General features: G+C 48.0%; 1 protein-coding gene across 1 annotated transcript in view; it reads right to left on the minus strand.

Moving 5' to 3' along the window:
- The window catches only part of LOC105001028 (monothiol glutaredoxin-S14, chloroplastic-like), a 139,575-nt gene that overhangs the window by 1,793 nt on the left and 116,066 nt on the right, over positions 1–21,716 (minus strand).

The raw sequence follows: 21,716 nt of genomic DNA on the forward strand, positions 1-21,716 counted from the left end.
ACAGCCCCTTTGATTCTTGAAACGGTTATTACATCACTTTGACTAAATCACCTTTTCCCTCTTTCCAATTCACAGTTCTGCAAGCCCTGAAGCACTGTCACTGCTCTCTGCAGGATCCCCCCCACCCCCCCGTCACCCCTGCATGCAATTTGCAGACTCTCTGGTGGGACGCCTCTATTTACTGGTCTCTCATTATGGGAATGAGCATAGTGATTTAGCAGAGGCCTTTCTATCTGTGTTTTAATACTGATTTGTTGCTAATTCCCCTTGTCGCTTCCCTTTTAGCTTCCCAGCAGACACCCCCTGGCCACTAACGAGCTGGCTCCTCCTGCTAATTAATCTCCACCAGCCCCCTCCCGCCCATCTGACTCTTGGCCTAAGTGAGAGATGCTGGTGGGGTCCCTGCAGAGGCAACAGCAGCTGTTGGCGCACCCAGGGGAGCCTGCCGGCTGCCACACTGAGACCTGGTGGCAGAACAACAGTTCGACGTGGCAGGATACTCTCAGCTTCAAGCCCTTCCCCCCAGATCTCCTAAAAACGAGAAGGAAAGTGAAACACCAGCAAGAACTATCCCCTCATATTTCAAAAGTAGTTTAAAAAGAATGATGGATTTACAAGAGTTATAAGGGTTGGAAAAAAAAGTCTAGATTCTTTGGGCAATCATTTGCATGATTTCTCCTGTTATTACCAAGAAAGTGTGTCATCAACTCTCAGATCCCCTCGGCCCCCAAGAGGACCACCTGGCATGCTGCCTAGCCGATTCCCCTCATGATGCACCGAGACCCACAGCCTCTCTCCAAGCATCCTGCGTCTTGTCCAGGATGCCTTCCGTCACCTTCCATCACGCAGTCCTTACAAAACACACAAGGAACCTCTTCGCACTCAGTGTATGTTGATATCCTGCCTCACAGACCAATGTTTTCTCCAGTGATGAACTGTTCTATTTCAGGCTCAGTGACGTTTTTCCTGAAATTTATCTAATCTCTGTAATGACACAAAGTGTGTATCTTTAGATAGCCCACACTCTACAGTCTACACAAGCACCTTCCCCACCTTTTCTTCATTTCCTTAACACCCAAGAAAAGCTGCAACTTAGTTCTGCTGACATCCATTTTTTCCAAAGCCTTGAGCGTGGCAGGTCATTCTTTTTATGAAGTCTTCTGCTCAGGGCTTTCCAACTTATTCAGATGTGGTCGGCAGAATAACACAACCATTGTTCACAAGAACATAGCCAGGTATTAATAGGAAGGTCTGCTCATGAGGGTGTGGTTAATTTGGGTTGGTTTTTTTGTGCATTCTTTTGCTTTGCTGAAACTGAAGTCATTGGCAATAAACTGGCCTTGGGTGAGATGCAGTCTTTGCACGGATGGCTATAGAGTGTAACTGACCCGATAAGGTAGGGTCCTGGATGGCCCCCACTCCAGCCAATTAATTAGCTGGCATCCAGTCTCGCTTTGTCTCACAGGCTGGAAAAGGCGTTATAATTAGATTTTCCCATCCTTGCTGCAAAATAAGGGTCGATTGTCTCACATGCCCAATCACAGCTGCACCACGCTTACTGCAGGTTGAATCCATGTGCTGAGAAATTACACGGGAATCAAATGCACACTGGCATCAGAAAACAACTCCAGATTGCCCTCAATGGTCAAATTTCATCTGAAATTAAGTGCTGATTTACATGAATTTACATCTAAAATGCAAATCACAGTGTTCCCCAGAGACAGCAGAAGGAAAGTTTGAAGGCAGCTAGCTTCTCCTTTATCTCAAAAGCAGAAGTCCTGTTGGTCTTTAGATTGGAAACCCCCAAACAGGTTTCCATCAGCAGCCCCGCACGCAAAATATAAGCGCCAGATTATGTGAACACAGGCCCCTTTATGCTCCCTGTGGCAACTCTGAAGCATGAGCTTCCATCTGCGCTTGATTTGCATCAGGCTCCACTGCCTGTTAGCAACATGGGAGAGGCATTGCTGGGGGAATGGGGATGCTTCTGTTTCAAAGCAAACCGTGGCTAGGGGGCAAGTGGTGGGGCTTCCCTGGTGGCTCAGAGGTAAAGAATCCACCTGCAATGCAGTAGACCTGCATTCCGACCTTGGGTCGGGAAGATCCCCTGGAGAAGGGAGCGGCTACCCACTCCAGTATTCTTGCCTGGAGAATTCCATGGGCAGAGGAGCCTGGAGGGCTACAGTCCATGGGGTCGCAAAGAGTCAGACACGACTGAAGTGACTTAGCACAGCACAGCACACAGGGGGCCAGTGGAAACAGTTGGCCATGTCATCCGTTGCTCCTGGGAGTGGATTAGGAGAAGTCAGTTTGGGTGTTGAGTTCAACATTCACCCAGCAGCCTAGGAACAGGTTCCTGTGTCTGAAATGAGATATGACATTCAAGGTAAGGGGCAGGCGTGGGTGCGAACATACATGTGCGTGCACTGCACTCAAGTGTGAATATGTAAGAATGTGAGTGTGTATGTGCATGCAAGTAGGTGTGCACAAGCACTTCTAGTCAAAGTCCTCTGTATGTTAAGAGATGTTGAACTTATGGCAAGTGAAAAGAAAATCTAACTGTAAAATGTTTTTTGTTAAAGAAAATAACCCACGTCCATGACGTGTTACAAATTGGATTCTGCACCACCTGCCTGAGACCCACTAATCCAGGCTCTCCAGGCAAGGAACTCAGGGTCATTAGAGAATTCAGCTGGGCCTTACTGGACAATACAGGAGGCAGAAAGCAAGCATGGCATGATGACTGTATTGTTCTAGTAGACATGGGAAGAGATGGGGGAGGCCTGATTAATAAGGCACCATTTCTTCTTCAATATAGATTTACTGTTTAGACTGAAAATCAATACCTGACCTTGAAAGATTGTTTGTGGACTTGTTCTTAGCGGCTGAAGAGTTACAAACAGACAAGCATGAAGATGCAGCTCAGACTGACAGTCTTGGTGAATTTAAAGGGCACTGCTGCCCGTGAGGGAGGGAACCTCTCCCCTCTTGCACCCCATCCCCACGGAGACACAAGCAGCGAGAAGCAGCATCCTCTATTGGGCTGGGGTCCCAGCAATGGGCACTGTCCTGCAGACCCACCAGGAGCTGCGGGAACAGACGGCTGTCTTGTCAAGTTGTCCCTCTCTGGAAGGAGTCTGCCAGAGTGTCAGGGGTCTCCTGGGCTGTGACACCAAGAGTTCATCCTGCTTTGCCCAGATTTCAGAGACAGCTGCCCTCTGGGAGCAGAAGAAACCCGATGTTTGGAACACACGTGCACAGAACAAAGATGAGATGACTTGCAGCAAAATGTACTTTTTTATGAGTCATGGCATTCCACAACTTTCTAGCTCGAGCTTCTGATATTAAAAAAATAACGGCTTAAAAAATATCTATGTTCTGTGACTATGTGTGCACGCGTGCTAAGTCGCTTCCATTGTGTCTGACTCTTTGAGACCCTTTGGGCCATAACCCGCCAGGATCTTCTGTCCTTGGGATTCTCCAGGCAAGAATACTGGACTGGGTTGCCATGCCCTCCTCCAGGGGATCTTCCCAACTCAGGGGCTGAACCAATGTCTCCTGCATTGCAGGCAGATTTTTTTTTTACCATCTGAGCCACCAGGGAAGCCCTGGATTGTACTATTATCCTAATTTAAAGGACAGTCTTTTTCTCTTATTTTCCTATTCTTCCCCCTCCCCCCAACTATGGAAGCTCTCTCTCTCTTCCCACCTGAGGAATCAGGTTGCAACACTGCATTCAGAGTAAGGCAGTTGCAAGAACACAGAGAAAATATGCATCACTTGTTTACAGAAATAAAAACATACAGGTTTCTCTGCAGCTCACCTTCCCACCTCCATGGTACTTTGTAGAAATCTTCCCAACCCATCGATGTACCTGCTACTGAATTTAGCAGCCACGTACTAACTTATGCAGTGCATACATCAGGAATTATTCAACCATTCAGAAATTCCCCTACCAATGGGCAATTCGATGCTGATCAGATTTGCCACCTCAAAATAATACATTTGTCCATATGTGCCTGCAAAAGTCCTGCGTTCACACCTGGGAACTGGGTCTCCAGGTGACAGACACCAGTTAGTGAGCTGTAACAGCCCTCAACAAAGGAGGCACCCTCATAGCCCATCAGAAAGGCCCTTCTCACACTCTCTACACCTGCCCCAGCAGTGGGTCCCTGGTGCTTTGTGGGTTTGGATGTCAGATGTGGGTAAAGTGGGGTTGCTTTCTAAGCTAATTTGCATTCCCCTGAGGTTGGTGAATTTGATCTCTTCACAGGCTTCTAAATCATTTTGCTTTGCTCTCCTCTGGATTTGTGATTCAGATCTTCACCCATTTGTCTTTGGAGCTGTTTGATTTACAAAGCCCATCATGCTATTTTAGGATTTCCCCAGTGGCTCAATGGTAAAGAATCCGCCTGCCAATGCAGAAGATGCAGGAGACGCGGGTTGGATCCCTGGGTCGGGAAGATCCTTTGGAAGAGGAAACGGCAACCCGCTCCAGGATTCTCGCCTGGACAATCCCATGGACAGAGGAGCCTGGCAGGCTACGGTTCATAGGGTCGAAAAGACTCGGACACGACCATGCACATACCCACGTCCAAACACTGAGGCTCAGCTGGGAGGGGGTGCATCTCGGCTCTGAGTCTGGAGGACTGTGCTGCCCGCTCTTACTTCAGCTTCCTCACATTTATGCTGCAGATAGAGATTCTATCTCACAGGGATACAGAAAGCCATGTTAGGAAGATACGAATATTTATAACCCAGATGTTGGTTAACTCAAACTAATCTCTATTTATTCAGTATACAATATCACAGGATTTACAAACTTTTCAAAAATTTTATATTATAAAAATGTGTACTTATTTTCTATTGTATTTTTTAAAAATTTTTACTAGAGTATAGTTGATTTACAATGTTGTTAGTTTCAGGGTACAGCCAAGTGATTCTGTTATACATACATATTCTTTCTCGGATTCTTTTCCATTACAGTTTGTTATACGATATTGAATATAGCTCCCTATGCTACACAGTAGGTCCTGTTGTTTATCTATTTTATTTATAGTGTGTATATCTGTACCGAGAAAGACAAATATCATATGATATCACTTACTTGTGGAATCTAAAAAAAAAAAAAGTGATCCGGATCCAGTGAATTTATTCACAAAGCAGAAAAGATTCACAGGCATAGAAAACAATCTTTTAGTTACTGAAGGGGAAAGAGTAGGGAGAGAGAAATTTAAAATATGTCTTTATTTTTAATTTTAAGGCTTCCATTTTTCCTGACTCGGTTAGGGAAGTTCCCATCTTCTTTCTGTCCGTGACACAGCTGTCCCAGAGGGTCACAGACTTTTTAACCCCAGAAATACAGTTTTCTCCTTTTCAGATTGGAGGTCCCTCCAGTTCCTGCCTGCTTCTGCTTCCACCTAGAAATGGGTTTGGGGTTTTGTCGCAAGCTGATCAGTCCCCTGTGGTTGGGCTGGTGGAACCCTGTGCCATCTCTTTGTAACCAGGGTCCTGGTGACAGAGTCAGTTACTAGGTAGGTTGATAAGAAGTCCAGGGTTCCCTACTAGGAGGAAGGGGTCTGAGGCTCTCAAGGAGGAGAAAAGGACAAACTTTTTTTTTTTTTTCTACTGGGTCTGGTCAGACCTTTCTACTGTTAGTTCTCATCTTGTTAATTTAAGTTGTATGTTGTGGGAGTGGGTCTGGGAAAAGTATGTAAGGCCCTGGTAAGACTGGTGAGTGGGGACACTCTCCCTCTTCTGGTGTCTGTGTCAGAAGCTTTCCCTGTCCCTTTTCACTTTAATAAAACCCTGCTACATAAAAGCTCTGGAGTGATCAAGCCTGGTCCTTGGTCCCGAAGCTAAAGCTTCTTCTTCGGAGATCGTGACTCCAACACCATCACCGTAAGCGATCACTGGGAGAGGCTGAAACCCTAAGATCCTCAGGCAGCACTGCACGCAGTTCAGCAACTGCCTCCCACAGGGCAGGCGGCTTTGGTGTATAAAGGGTATGCAATCCAAATTAATTTAGAGGATAACTTTATTTCTTTAATGCTTCCCAGGTGGCTCAGTGGTGATGAACTCACCTGCGAATGCGGGATTGGAGTTTATCCTGGAGTAGGAAGTGGCCACCTACCCACTCCAGCGTTCTTGCCTGGAGAATTCCGTGGACAGAGGAGCCTGGTGGTGTACCGTCTGTGAGGTCACACAGAGTTGGACATGACTCACCAACCGAGCACACACACACCAACGGTTTAAAGTTTTACTATTAAATAGGTGGCTGACGTCTTAGTTTTCAAGCATTTAAATAGAAATTTGCATTTTATTTTGAAAAGTGCTTTCCAATTATTATTATTCTTTCTGGTATTTTATGAGATTAAAGAGTGAAAATCCCCCTTTTGCCATAAAATATATTAGAAACTAGATTACTTAGTTTTATCAACAATTCGTCCTTTGGCAATGACTTTGTCATGTGCTTCCTTGGGCATCTTTCTCGCTGCAACTCATGCTTTGATTAGTATCGATTTCTGACTAATTATTCTACTTTCTAATTAACTGCTTTGGTAAGTTAAAACAAATTAATGGAGTTTCTTTGTATTCAATTGCTGAATTATTGTCTTTAGTGAGACTGCAAATCATTTGGGCTTCCCTGGTGGCTCAAATGATAAAAAATCTGCCTGGAATGCAGGAGACCCATCCCCTGGAAAAGCAAATGTCTACCCACTCCAGTATTCTGGCCTGGAGAATTCCATGGTCAGAGGAGCCTGGTGGGCTACAATCCATGGGGTAGCAAAGAGCTGGAGACGACTAAGCGACTAACACTTTACTTTCACTTTGGCAGATATACATCATTATGCTTTTTATTGCCAATGACTCAATAAATTAATGGTTTAATTGATTAATTAATGACAGTCATCAATATTGGCTTCACAGTCCAAAAATGAGTGGAGAACACATCTTCCCATCTCACTGGCTTTCATCATATTCTCTTCCACACTCAGAGTGGGAAAAAAATACCCTTTTCCAAAACAAAAGCTGCTTGTCAGCCATTCTACCAGTGCTGCAGAGTCTGTTCTTTTGAGACTGGAGTACACGTCTGCAGTCTGTACCTGTTTGGTATTTAATTCTTCATGACTTCAGAAGATAGATGGCATTTGCCATCAAGACCAGAGTCTGGGATTTTACTATCCTCAGGGCACTCAAGTGGAGACTTGAAGTATGTGTTGTTCCCTAACTGGAACACCGCTAGAGCTTTGGACCATTTTGTGCTGACGACTCTTGCCACTCCAACGCCCTTCTGGGTCATGGTCTTCCAGGTTCAAAACCTTGAACAACTCTGCTTTGGGGTCACACGGATCCCAAACCATTAAGTCAGGCATGTGAGTGCTTTAGCCACTCTACCTCCACCCATCTTTCCAATCCCATCTCCTCTACTTGGTGTGTTTTGTACCCAGGGCTCCAGAACCCCCAGCTAACTCGTTTCTCTGCTTCCCCCTGCCCAGGGCTGACACCCTGCTCTGGCCCCATCGCTTCACTCTGAGTGGGCTTTTCATGTCTCTCTACGTCCGGTCTCCTTCCGCCTCTCCAGGATGCTCTCTCCTCCACTAGCTCTGTCTCCACGGTTGCTCAGGGCATGTGTGTGGTGCATGCTAAGTCGATTCAGTCCTGTCTGACTCAGTGCAACCCCATGGACTGTAGCCCACCAGACTCCTCTGTCTGTGGGATTCTCCAGGCAAAAAGACTGGAGTGAGTTGCCATTGCCTCCTCCAGGGGATCTTCCTGACACCGTATTCTTCAGCACCAGTGCCCCCTGAGAAGCCTGCACTCAAGGTATGGGACATGAAAAAACAGTTCTCAGGGTCCTGGGCCCATCTCAGAAGCTGGCCCTTATTAGGCCTTTCCAAGGAAATTCTTCTCCGGCTTTGAGGCCCCCAGATCTCCTCTGGGAGACATGCTTATCATGCTTGCATCATAACACGCCAGGCTACAGTGAACAGCCATGTCACTCCTGGGATGGTGGCAGCTGGCAGCTGTCAGCAGAGTCTACCTTTGGAACTTGCTTTTGGCTGAAAAAAGACAGCTCGTTCATAGTCATGTCTCACTCCCAGGGATGGCCCATGAACAATGACTGGGCAGGAAGCAGGACCAAGGCCCAGCCCTCTCCTCCAAATGTTTGTTGCTGTTCAGTCACTAAGTCATGTCCAACTCTTTGCAACTCTATGGACTGCAGCACGCCAGGCTTCCCTGCCCTTCACCATCTCCTGGAGCTTACTCAAACTCATGTCCATTGAGTCAGTGATGCCATCCAACCATCTTGTCCTCTGTCGTCCCCTTCTCCTCCTGCCTTCAGTCTTTCCCAGCATCAGGGTCTTTTCCAATGAGTTGGCTCTTCGTGTCAGGTGGCCAAAGTATTGGAGCTTTAGCTTCAGCATCAGTCCTTCCAGTGAATATTCCGGATTGATTTCCTTTAGGATTGACTGGTTTGATCTCCTTGCTGTCCAAGGGACCCTCAGACATCAGTTCTTTGGTGCTCAACCTTCTTTATGGTCCAACTCTCACACTCATACATGACTAATGGAAAAACCATAGCTTTGACTATATGGACTTTTATTGGCAAAGTAATGTCTCTGCTTTTTAATATGCTGTCTATGTTTTTCATAGCTTTTCTTTCAAAGAGCAAGCATCTTTTCATTCCATGGCTGCAGACAGCATCCGCTGTGATATGAGACCAAAGAAAAGGACCTTCTCTGCTCCAGACCTGCCCCCAGGATCCACTGAGGCCTGTGTTGTGACTGCATAACTCTCCAGCACCCCATTCTGCCCGACCCTTCAGCCTTCCTCCCCTTCAGATGTGGGTCCCCAAAGGGCTTCCCAATCAGCTGTCCGCACACAGAGCTTCTCCATCTCAGAGGTGCTTCCTAGGAAACACAATCCAGGACACAAGACTCCGGGCAGAACTTGAGGTCACAGAACATCTCAAGGTCAACCTTTTATCCTGCAGAACAATGACTGCCTTCAATATTGGGAGATCCTGTCGCTGTCTGTCAAACTGAATGGCTCATTATATAATGAACAAAGATGAAAAGTAGTTCATCTTTAGGGAGCAATTGCAGACTGTGCTCCCTCTTCTCACAGATAAACCAAGAAGCATCAGTGAAATGATAGAAAGATCCAGTGATTTTAAGCAATTTTTCCACTTCTCACATATGGCACTCAGAGAGTTTATAACAATTAGTAATGTCATCATAAAGCAAGACAGCTTCTTCAAAACACACAGTTAAGAGTTGGGCCATAAAGAAGGCTGAGAGACAAAGAATTGATGCTTTTGAACTGTGGTGTTGGAAAAGACTCTTGAAAGTCCCTTGGACAGCAGGGAGATCAAACCAGTGAATCCTAAAGGAAATCAACCCTGAATATTCATTGGAAGGACTGATGCTGAAGCTGAAACTCCAAAACTTTGGCCACCTGATATGAAGAGCCGGCTCATTGGAAAAGACCCTGATGCTGGGAAAGATTGAAGGCGGGAGGAGAAGGGAGTAACAGAGGACAAGATGGCTGGATGGCATTACTCAATGGACATGAGTTTGAGCAAACTCCAGGAGATAGAGAAGGACAGGGAAGCCTGGCATGCTGCAGTCCACGGGGGCACAGAGTCAGACCTGACCGAGTGACTGAACAAGACAGCAAAGCCAGATCCCTCATTACGAAATAAAGCTCATGCACTGACCACCAGGTGTTCATCTGGTTTTCCAATTTCATGTGTGACAAATAGGCTTTCTGTAGAAGTTCATTCTTATTTCATCTGTAGAAGTTCATTCTCATTGCATCCGGGGAGGCAGGGCTGGAGTGGATTGCACTTTTAACCAAGGCTGACTGCGCTCCGTAGAGCAGAGGGGGAACACTTGCTGGCTTCAGCCTCCTGTTGTGAAATACGATGTGTGCAGGATTGAAAAGTAGCTGTGAGATTCATCCACATGGCCACGCACCTGGGAGCTCAGTGGTCCAGGCTATAGATAGCTGTTGTCACACAAGGAAACTTGAAAGGACTCACAGTCTGTAGAAGATGAGGAGGCGTTTAGATGAAAACACCCATCACTCCGCAGCGTCAGCTGCTCCGGGTGTCACAGTCTCCTTCCCCACCAAACCGCAGGTGGACGCCCAAGCAGCGTCCCTCCCACCGGCTGGACTCAGCGTGTTCTGTTGCAGTCATTTCCCAGCCGCCACACTGAGCAGTTTCCAAGGGCCAGGAGCTGTGCTGAGTGTTTTACGCGCATCTACCTTGGCTCATTGAATCCTCACAAAAGCCCTGTAAGATTGGTGTAATTATCGCTATTGTGTGGATGAGAAGATTGGGTCTTAGAGATATCCAGTAATTGACTCAAGTCCCCACTGCCGTTACGTGGAGCAGGGGCGATGCCCGTGTGATACCTGAGTGCTCAGCTGCACTGCCTCATGGCTTATTAAGTTCCGTCCACCCCTGGAGCCCAGTGCCCAGCAAGAGAGTGCATTCCTCACGCAGCAAAAGTATCACCTCGGTCGTCTCCATAGTATCTCCTCCCCACCCAGCACCTAAAGCCCTGCAGTAAAGGAGCGGGGGTAAAGGGTGTGTTGAAAGAATGAGGAAAGGAAGACAGCAGAGTGTCTTGGTATAGTTTTAAGGGAAAACTCCATGGTGGGGAAAAATTATCAGTCACCTCCATGCGTGTGGACTGAGTCCCTTCAGTCGTGTCCAGCTCTTTGCGACCCTATGGACCGTAACCCGCCAGGCTCCTTTGTCCATGGGATTCTCCAGGCAAGAATTCTGGAGTGGGTTGCCATGCCCTCCTGCAAGGGGCCTTCTCAACCCAGGGATTGAAGCCCCGTCTCTTAGGTCGCCTGCGTTGGCAGGTGGGTTCTTTACCTCTAGTGTTCCCTGGGAAGCCCGTCAGTCACCTTTGGCCATAAGAATACTGTATAACCAGCACAAAAAAAAAACCCTGACAACAAGCATTTACTTACCTTCATGTACCCGTGGGTTGGTGGATTTCCAGCTGGGCTCCGCGCATCTCTCATTCTCTTGCTGGGACCAGGGCTGACTCAGCATCTTCTTCTGCTGGTGAAGACAGACGGGTCAGGGAGAAAGCCCCAGAGCACCTTCCTAGGCTTTGGCCACACCATGTCTGCCAGTGTTCCATTGGATGAGAGAAATGTCCAGGCGGGGCAGGGAAGAGCAGAGTGTAAGCACCTCCAGATGACGCTCTCACATCCCGGGAAAGCGTCCCGGGAGCCAGAGCTGCCTCCTCCTATGGAAATTGCTGCTGCCTCCTCTCCCGCCCTGCAGAGCACCCTCAGAACCCTCCTGGGCCCGTGACACCCAGCATCTTTACCCACAGGGGAGTCAATCAGTCTCTTTACATGGAGTAGAGTGAGAAACACTCACCAGTTGCAAACGCAAAGTAAATATTTCAACTGGACGCATAAAATACTTTTTACTATTCATGGCTTTGGGTTGTCCACGCTTCTGGCCCCCTTTATCTATGTGATTAGTCAAGATCTGCTCTAGTTTTGAGTTAGCCCCTTGTCCCGTGTGAGGCCAGTTCTCATACAAACACATGGGCTGTGGTCATCCCTTCCAGAGCAAAACCAATGTGGAGGAGACTTGTTTATAGGGTCATTTTTCCAGCATCGAAGGCTCCCTATTTTGGCAACTCTTTAAGATGTTAATGGTAGATACACGGTATATATAAAGTATTAATTAAAAAATCTTTAGACACATAGTAAAGAGATGGCGATACTTGTGTAGATTTGTTGGCATAGTGACATTTATAAAGGTCTCAGTGTTCCAAGTTTACATAACAAGAATGCCTGTGAAACAAAGTGAAAGTCATTCAGTCGTGTCTGACTCTTTGCAACCCCATGGACTATACAGTCTATGGGATTCTCCGGGCCAGAATACTGGAGTGGGTAGCCCTTCCCTTCTCCAAGGAATCTTCCCCAACTCAGGGATCAAACCAGGGTCTCCTGCTCTGCAGGCTTATTTTTTTTACCAGCTGAGCCACGAGGGAAGCACCAAGCAAAGAAGAGAGGATGAAATGCACCCAGCCAACTTGCAGCCAAACCCATAGAGAGCAGAGTTGCAGCCTCCTGAGATTTTCCAGGTGTCACCTGGTCACACCAGGCAGTGCCAGCAAAACAAAGGGAGCCCGTTGCTCGTAACACAAGGAGGCCACGAGTGAGAGCCCGACAGACAGAAGCTAAGACTCTGTCTTAACAGGTCCTGGCTCAGGAGTCAGTGCAGCAGGGAAGCAGGAAGGGCTGGCTGAGCACACATGGAGGCTTGCTTCCTTTGGGGCTCACGGGGGTTTGGGAGAAGCCAGAGGGCATCCCAGAGTGTCCCCCTGCTACAGAGAGGCCAGGGCCCAGAGGTCCAGCCTGGCGGCAGCTCTGCCTAATCCACCTGGGAGCCATGTCTGTTCCCCCAGTCGGACCCAGATCCACTGGAGGGAAGGACGGATCACCTAGGACTGGGAGCGTCTGGGGAGCAACACAGAGCTATTGGGGTGCATCTGAAGCGGAGAGAAGTAAGGGGGTTACTGCAACCCCATGGTTGTCATTAGCAGCATTCACCTTCCCATAACTTTCCTCACCCTGAAACGGCATGAGTTGTGAGTTTTATTTTATTTGTGAGGCTTCATTACACACTGTGGGCTTCTTTGATGGCTCAGCTGGTAAAGAATCCACCTGCAACGCGGAAGACCTGGGTTTGATCCCTGGGTTGGGAAGATCACCTGGAGAAGTGAAAGGCTACCCACTCCAGTATTCCTGCCTGGAGAATTCCATGGACGGTATAGTCCATGGGGTCACAAAGAGTTGGGCACGACTGAGCGACTTTCACTTTGGCTATTACACAGCATTGCACAACAGGAAATTGCTCCACCCCTCCCCCTTCCCATTCCACCTCTCTGGTCCTCTGAGGATCACACTCCAGTTTTGGGGGGTTTTCCTGAAGTCTCAGATGGTAAAGAATCCACCACCAATGCAGGAGACCTAGGTTCTATCCCTGGGTCTGGAAGATTCCTTGGAGAAGGAAATGGCAACCCACTTCAGTATTCTTGTCTGGAGAATCCCATGGACAGAGGAGCCTGATGGGCTGCAGTCCATGGGGCCGCAAAGAGTCAGACTTGGTTTTTCTCTGTTGTGTAACAATTAACCCTGGGGTTCCAAAGTCTCTGGGTAGAGAGATGGGAAGATCCAGGAAGAGAGTGCAACCAGCTCAGACAGGGGAGGAAAAGCCGCCACGTCGCCCCAGAGGGCGAAGGAGCCTGGCTGTGCAGCAAATGAGGCTGTGGATGCAGGACGTGCCGACCTGGTGGATGCAGCTCTGACAAAGGGACACACAATGCTGATGAAATAAATGTGTGCAAAGCCACAGGTTGCTCCAACTGCCTGGAAGGGAAGAGAGGACTGACAAGCAAAAGGGGTGAGTCAACAGCTCTGTTGACTGTACATTGACATTTCCCTTAACATAAAGGGCTAAGGTGAGAGGTGCCCATATACCAAGGTTTGAGCCCAAGCGGTACAGAAGATGGATATAGATGCTCTGGGAGAAAATTACGGGCATACTGTCTTACAAACGTGGACTATACAATCCAGGGAACTCTCCAGGCCAGCACACTGGAGTGGGTGCCTTTCCCTTCTCCAGGGGATCTTCCTGACCCAGGGATTGAACCCAGGTCCCCTGCATTGCAGGCAGATTCTTTACCAGCTGAGCCACAGGGGAAGCCCAAGAATACTGGAGTGGGTAGTCTATTCCTTCTCCAGGGGATCTTCCTGACCCAGGAATTGAACCAGGGTCTCCTGCATTGTGGGTGAATTCTTTACCAACTGAGCTATCAGGGAAGCCCATAGGGTGATATCCATGAGTGTAATTCTAAGATAAAAAGGAAAAAAAAAAATTGGATGTGGGGATGAAAAAGCATTAGAATCACCTTTACCTGAAATGTTTTCAGATGTAAATGCTGGGTAATGAAATGATCTGTGTGGGTGTCACAGGAAAGCTTGGGAATCTATCCGCGTGGTGCTGGGACCCTTCCTTGGAGACGGCACAACCTCCCACACCCTGAAGCAGGGACTCATATCCACCTGCTACCCCCAAACTCTTCTAAACAATGTTGACAAGGGCAATTTCTTTCCTAGGAACGGAACAGATAAATCTAAATTTCAGAAGTGGACAGATACAAAGGACAGAAGATTTGGTCTGAATAAATGAGTGGCAAGATAGCTAGGGGGGAATGCTCAGCCTCCATCCAGAAAGAGGTGCTGCGTTTGGAAGAAAAAAAAAAAAACTCGGAAAATGCCCTGGCAGGTAGGGAGGGTGATGAATTGTGTGGGAACACAGCCCAGCTCTGCTGCCAGAGAAGATAAATTCCCTCCCGAGTCAGAGGAGGGGAGGCGTTCAGAATTAATGTGCAATAATCGCCCTGTTTTGAGTCTTAGTAAATCCACATTGAAATGGTTTGTTCTCTTTTTGAATCTCCTGTTATCAGAGGGAGCTTCCGACATTAGTGGAAAGGTCAGTGTCCTGGGAGATTACGGGCAACTTGGATCCAGCCAGAGCAAACATCCCCAGAAAAAGATTTGATGGCGAGAGAAGAAGGAGCAAAACTGCTCTTTCAGGATAAAGATAATGTGACGTGGCTTTAGTGCTCTGCTGTAATCAGGACACACTTGAACTGTGCCCACACAAGAGTCTGGCTGACTGTCAGTGCAGTGAGGTTAGCAGTTCCCAGGGCCCCAGGAAATCCGAGACGGTTGGCTGGCATCACCAACTCAACGGACGTGAGTTTGAGCAGGCTCCGGGAGACGGCGAAGGGTAGGGAAGCCTGGCGTGCTGCAGTCCTTGGGGTCACAGAGAGTCGGACATGGCTGATCAACAGCACAGCCTATCCTGGCTTCACCCCATCGGTGCCCTGCTCCCGCTGTTCTCCTGCATTCTGAGGATAGAGCGGGCAGCCCTGCTCTCAGCTGAGCACTGGGGCCATCGCTCTGTGCAGCTCTGCCGAGACCAGGAACTTCCCAACCATCACCCCTGTTGGCTCCCCGCACTGAGGCATTCCAGGCCCCTGAGGTCTCAGCCCTCTGATCTGTGGCCCATGTCTCTTGTTCCCACTGGTTGAAACCACCCCTGCCTCCATCTCTGGGTCCAGGGAGGGCTGAGTGGCTGTGATCCTCTGGCCTGTGCCTGGTGGCCTCTGGGCCAGTGAGGTGATACTGAGCCTGCATCCCAGGGCCAGTCCCTCTGCACGAGAGCTGGCTGGCGTCCAACAAAGAATGACCTCTGCCTGTCCTTCTCTGGACCAGAGCATTTGCCCTGACGGGAGCGTCCTTGCTAGTCGGTCTTCCTGTGTTTAACCAGAGAATAGGAGATTTAGCCTTTAATTAATCAGGGCAGGATTATGCCACATTGTGGTCTGCACAGCCGACTTGAAAACTGAAATCCAGCCTTCCATTTGGTACACTGTACTGCTTGCTGAAACCAATTGACTTTCCTTGCAGCATCATCTATTAAGAGACCGAACCTGGAGATGGAGTCGGGGTATGGATATGCCGAGCTCCCATCAGAACCAGGGCGAGACACCAGGGCTCACAAAGTCCAGGGCAGCCAGCGGTGGAACCCTGGTATGGAGGGGGCAAGGATGGCAGGGCCCTTTGGATCTTGTCTTCAGAGAAGAAACTCACCCTGCATCCGAGACTGAATTCAAAACCAGAAAAGACTCCAAATAGGTGGCGCTAGTGGTGAAGAAGGGACTCCCTGGCGACTCAAAGGGTAAAGTCTTCTTGCAATGTAGGAGACCCAGGTCCAATCCCTGGGTTGGGAAGATCCCCTGGAGAAGGAAATGGCAACCCACCCCAGTATTTTTGCCTGGGAAATCTCATGTGCAGAGGAGCCTGGTGGGCTACAGTTCATGGGGCCACAAAGAGTTGGTTGCGACTGAGCAACTAACACTGATTTTCAGGAAATACAAAGAATAATAAAACTAATGAAGAAGAATATAATACAATAACTGAAATGAAAAATACCCTAGAACAGCAGTCCCCAACCTTTTTGGCACCAGGGACCTGTTTTGTGCAAGACAGTTTTTCCATGGACTTGGGAGGGAGGTATGATTCAAGCACATTACAATCATTGTGCCCTTTGTTTCTATCATTATTACATTGGCTCCACCTCAGATTGTCAGGCTTTAGATCCTGGAGGCTGGTGAATCCTGCTCTAGAAGGAACCAATAGTTGACCAAATGATACAGAGGAATGAACCGGCGAGCCAAAGGTTGGAGACACCGAAATCACGGATGCTGAACAGAAGAAAAGAAAAAAGGATAAAATGAAATGCGGACAGTTTAGGAGATCTTTGGGACAGCATCAGGTGTACTAGCATTCACGTTTTGGGGGTCATAGAAGGAGAAAAGAGAGAAAGGAGCCAAGAAAATACGTGAAATGAAATAGCTGAAAACTTCCCTAACCTGGGAAAGGACACAGACATCCAAGTCCAGGAAACAAAGGGAGTCTCAAACATGATGAACCCGAAGAGGAACACATCAAAACACACTGTCATTAAAATGGCAAAAATTAAAGATAGAATACTAAAAGCAGCAAGGAAAATCCACAAGTTACATACAAGGGAACTTTCATAAGACTCCCCACTGACTTTTCAGCAAAAACTTTGCAGGCTAAAAAGAAGTGATGCAATATATTGAAACTGATAAAAAGGAAAAAACAACAACCAAGAATACTTTACCCAGAAAGCAGGTATAGAAGGAACGTACCTCAACATCATAAAGGCCAGGCGGCGCTAGTGGTAAAGAACCCGCCTATAGCGTATGGATGTGAGAGTTGGACTGCGAAGAAGGCAGAGCACCGAAGAACTGATGCTTTTGAACTGTGGTGTTGGCGAAGACTCTTGAGAGTCCCTTGGACTGTAAGGAGATCCAACCAGTCCATTCTGAAGGAGATCAGCCCTGGGATTTCTTTAGAAGGACTGATGCTAAAGCTGAAACTCCAGTACTTTGACCACCTCATGCGAAGAGCTGACTCATTGGAAAAGACTCTGATGCTGGGAGGGATTGGGGGCAGGAGGAGAAGGGGACGACAGAGGATGAGATGGCTGGATGGCATCACCGACTCGATGGACGTGAGTTTGAGTGAACTCCAGGAGTTGGTGATGGACAGGGAGGCCTGGCGTGCTGCGATTCATGGGGTCATAAAGAGTCAGACACGACTGAGCAACTGAACTGAACTGAACTGAACGATAGAGGACACTTAAGAGGTGCAGGTTCGATCCCTGGATCAGGAAGATTCCCTGGAGGAGGGCATGGAACCCACTCCAGTATTCTTGCCTGGAGAATCCCATGGACAGAGGAGCCTAGTGGTCTATGGTCCATGGGGTCATAAAGAGTTGGACATGACTGAAGCAACTTAGCAGCAACATATTCAGTGATGAAAACCTGAAATCATGTCCTCTAAGATCAGAAACAAGACAAGGATGCCCACTCTCACCACTTTTACTCTCCACCAAATTTCCCTCCCACGTTCCAGCACATCCCCATGACTCTGGCCCAGAGAGCCTTGGAGGTTTCTAGAGTCTGGAGAGTAAAGGTACAAAGGCTCAAACTCCAGGTGCTGTAACTAGACCAGGGTTAAGTAGGGTTCAGCTGGCTGTCCTGCCTCTGTCTTTACAATAACTGACTCCCAAAAGGCCCTCTTGTCCAAGTTCTGCCCATCTGGGGTCCTGCTGAGGGACAGTGGGTGTCTATCCCATGGGCATACTTAAGGATACAGGCCATAGGACCAACTTTATTCTTGTTGGAATTATTAACTTTCATTCCTCTGATCCACAGAGAGTGATTACCATTGGCACCCTCAGGTAGCCATGTGGGAGGAAACCATCTTTGGTCAACATGACCTGCAGAGCCTCTGGATCAACCAGGGACATCTAACATTCAATCCTTTAAGGAGAATGTTGAAACAAGAAGATGTGTCCTGACTGTGTTCTCACGGGATGCTTCTGTTCTCTCCTGGCAGGCTTCCTGGCTCCTGCTGAGACCAGGGTTTCATCTTTTGACTTCAGAGATGGAAAAGCTGACCCTCATCTGCAGCCAAAGTACAGGGACTCAGTAGTGACCTGAGGTTGCTGGTCAGCAGACCAGGGGATCTGCTATTGTGACAAATACCAGAAATCAACCACTTTTTAAAGAAAAATTACCTTTTTACCTTTATCAAAAAAGAGGAAGACCGAAAGGTAAGCAGATATTAATGTTTTCCAAAAATGGCTACAACGTGATTGCCAATTTCCAAAGGTGCTCTTCCAGAACTTTTGTTTTATCAAGAGAGTTAGACTCGATTCTCCCCTCTCTCTGTTTGCAGTAAGTTGCTTCAGTCGTGTCTGACTCTGTGCAATCCCATGGACCATAGCCCTCCAGATTCCTCAGTCCATGGGATTCTTCAGGCAGGAATACTGGAGTGGGCTGCCATTCCCTCCTCCAGGGGATCTTCAACCCAATTGAACCCTTGTCTCTTAACTCTCCTGCATTGGCAGGTGGGTTCTTTACGCCTAGTGCCATAACTGTTGGTCACTCAGTCGTGTCCGACGCTATGGACTAGTGCCATACTTGGGAGTATATTCACAAATGTCTCAAGTTAAATGTGGTATCAATGGTGGTTGTGACGTCCGGGGCCAGACCATGAAAAGCCACACAGATCCACTTCCTTGTCTGTCTGTCTCTCCCTCAGGGTAAGTACCTCAGCTTGGCTGTGCTAGAAAGGCCATATGGAGAGATCACCAATGCCTGAGGGTCCCCAGCTGTCAGGGTGCCCCAAGCCCAGACACCGATATGTGAGTGAAGAAGCTTTTGAGGTGACCCCTCCACAGGGACCGTCTGACCACAATTTCATGAAACACCGCAAGCCAGAAATTCCCAACTGAATCACTCCTGAATTCCCAACTGAACCATTCCTGAATTCCCAACACAGAAACCAAGGTCAGGGTTGTTTTACCAGTGTTTGTCACATAAGAGTAGATAATGAACGTGAGGCACAAGTGTCTTTGCTGATGCACCGTTTGTTTAGGGAAAGACTGGAGACTTCCTCCCGGCTTCCTAGCACTGCCTTTCCCCATCTGACTCACAGAAGAAGGTCACTCCCCCCAACTAAGTTCTCCTCTGAACCATAAAAGTCTTTAAAATACACATGTGTGGACAGGGAGCCCAGAAGCCAGCAGGCACGTGTGACTCTGCAACACACACGTTGCTGACACACGAGGGTCACCCCCTGACCTGGGGAACTGTCGGCCTCATCGCAGGCAGAGCTCAGCAAAGCACATCCCCGTGGGAGCCCAGTGCAGGAGAGCCGTCTGGCGCAGAGCTGTGGGGACGGCGGGGCAGGGGGGCTGGGGAGGTGGCCATGACAGGACTGTTGAGGGCAGAGGGTCAACATTAGCAGGGAACAGGGGAGTTCTCGTCACACAGTTTTGCTTCCGGTGTGATTATGGTATGCTGCTGAGGACCCAAGGATCTAACTTCCTTTTCTTCCATGAAACCTCTCAACTACTCTGCAAATCAGTGGCATGATTGGCTTTTCCTGTTTTCCAGCTAAAATTCATGGAATAAGGAGCGACTTGGTGCAACGCAGTTCCTTAACCTGCAAATGGGAATAGTGTTGTACTGGGATATATTATCTGTGCAGACATATTGTCTGTGGTGGGTCAGTTATTATTGTGATTTAACCTTCAACTTGGTAATGAAAAGTATGCTATATGAAAACGCTTTGAACGTCTCAAGACCCTCAAATATGTTGCAATGATCTATGGGCCCGGTGGAAACAGCTGACGCAAGATGACAGCTTTCGTAAAGCTCAGACAGACAGAGTGCGGAGCAGGCGGGGCTGTTGAGGAAGAAGCCTGGTTGTTGTAGAGCTCAGTGCCCCCCCAGCACACCGCTCAAAGAGAAGCTATTCCACCTTTTTAATGAAAAGGGCCCAATCATCTTAGGTGACTTGGAACTCCCAAAAATAAGAAAAGGTGACCAAGCACCTACCTTCATCTCTCCTCTTCCTACTGAGACATCAATAAAATGAAAGCAAAATGATTACCAGAAAGACAGAGATGGGGGAGGGAGAGGCGGGGTGGAGAGGGAAGAAAAGGACAAAAGAGAAAGAGAAATAACTCACAACGGCAAAGAGAACAGAAAGAGACTTGTCAACAAATGAGAAATTTCAACATATTCCAAGAAGCTTAAAAACTGATAAGTTAGAGAAAAAATCATTCTCTGCAACTCACAGAAACTGGATAGAGCAGAGAATAAAAATAACAACCGTTCTAAGGACAATGATCACAATGACCATAATGTCAGCTAGCACGCGTTGAGTGGGGCTCGTGTGCTAAGCCCAGGAGAAAACCTTTGACACGCATTTCACATCCAGTGTTCACAGCAACCCTGAAGCATCAGTGGGCTGCTATCTCCACTTGTCATTGAGGAGCTGGAGTCACAGAGAGGTGACATCACTTGTCTGAGGTCACAGGACTGGGTACCCAGGGAGTTTGGTTCCAATCTCATGCCACAGCACACATCTTATATCATATCTCACATATCATGCCCCCAAAGGGGGATAATCTGTCATATTCAGAACCCAAGAGAAGCTCTGGACCCAAAGATGGCAGGGATTATGGATGGGTATGAAAGGGAAACCGAAAATAGGTTTGGAGGACAGAAGAATTGAAAGCATAACCATGAAATATTTGCTTGAGTTGGCCCTCAAACTCCCTGCTCCTCATCCTCAGGTTTTGGTGAACACAGGGCCCCAGCATTTGCTCCTCCAGGCAAAGTAGGTGCGATAGATGCATAGGGAATGGATGGACACGCTGACAGATGAATGAATGGATGGATGGATGAATGATAGGTGGATGAATGGATGGATAAGATGGACAGATGGATGGATGGATGATGGATGGAAAAGATGGACAGATGGATGGATGGGTGATGGATGGATGGATGGAAAAGATGGACAGATGGATGGATGGGTGAATGGACAAGTGGATAGATAAACAAACAGATGAATTAACCCTTTCTTCAAAGTCAGCCATCCCCTCACTTACTCCAAAGTAAGCCCATCAGTCAAAGTCCTCCCCCCCATACACAGAACTCTCCAGAAGTTTTCATATTCAGGGGCCAGATTTCCACACTCCACAGCAGAGGCACTCTCACCAGCCATCAGGATATAGGAACTCCTCCTGCCATCCTTGAAATAACTAGACAGCAAGGATCATGAGACACATCAAGCAAAACATCAGAAAGAAAGAAAATGAACAGATTGGAGAAACTGATGATTCAACTGACCTTTGGCTGATGTGCTATTTCAGAGAAGACCCTTGCAAAGTGAAACACCTTCTTCTGAGCGGATTCCTCAGAGTGCTTTGTAAAATTACTGCATCCATCACATATACCGTCCTGACTTTCTCCCTATCCCACTTCCTTCAGGCCAGTGTTTTCACGTCACCGTATTATCAGGGCCTTTCCTGCCTACAGTCTATGAAGCAGCCATCCCCCTGCCCCCTGCCCCCAGTCAGCCCTGGTGCTCCTCACCTGTCTCACCTGCATGCCTGCCCAGAGGGCTCAGCACCAGAGTGCACACCAAGTAATGCATTATCTGTTCGCATCCCGTGGGCCCCCACCTACGATATCTCCATGAGA

This window comes from Bison bison, unplaced genomic scaffold (genome assembly GCF_000754665.1).
Source record: "Bison bison bison isolate TAMUID 2011002044 unplaced genomic scaffold, Bison_UMD1.0 scf7180017864377, whole genome shotgun sequence".
Lineage (NCBI taxonomy): Eukaryota > Metazoa > Chordata > Mammalia > Artiodactyla > Bovidae > Bison > Bison bison.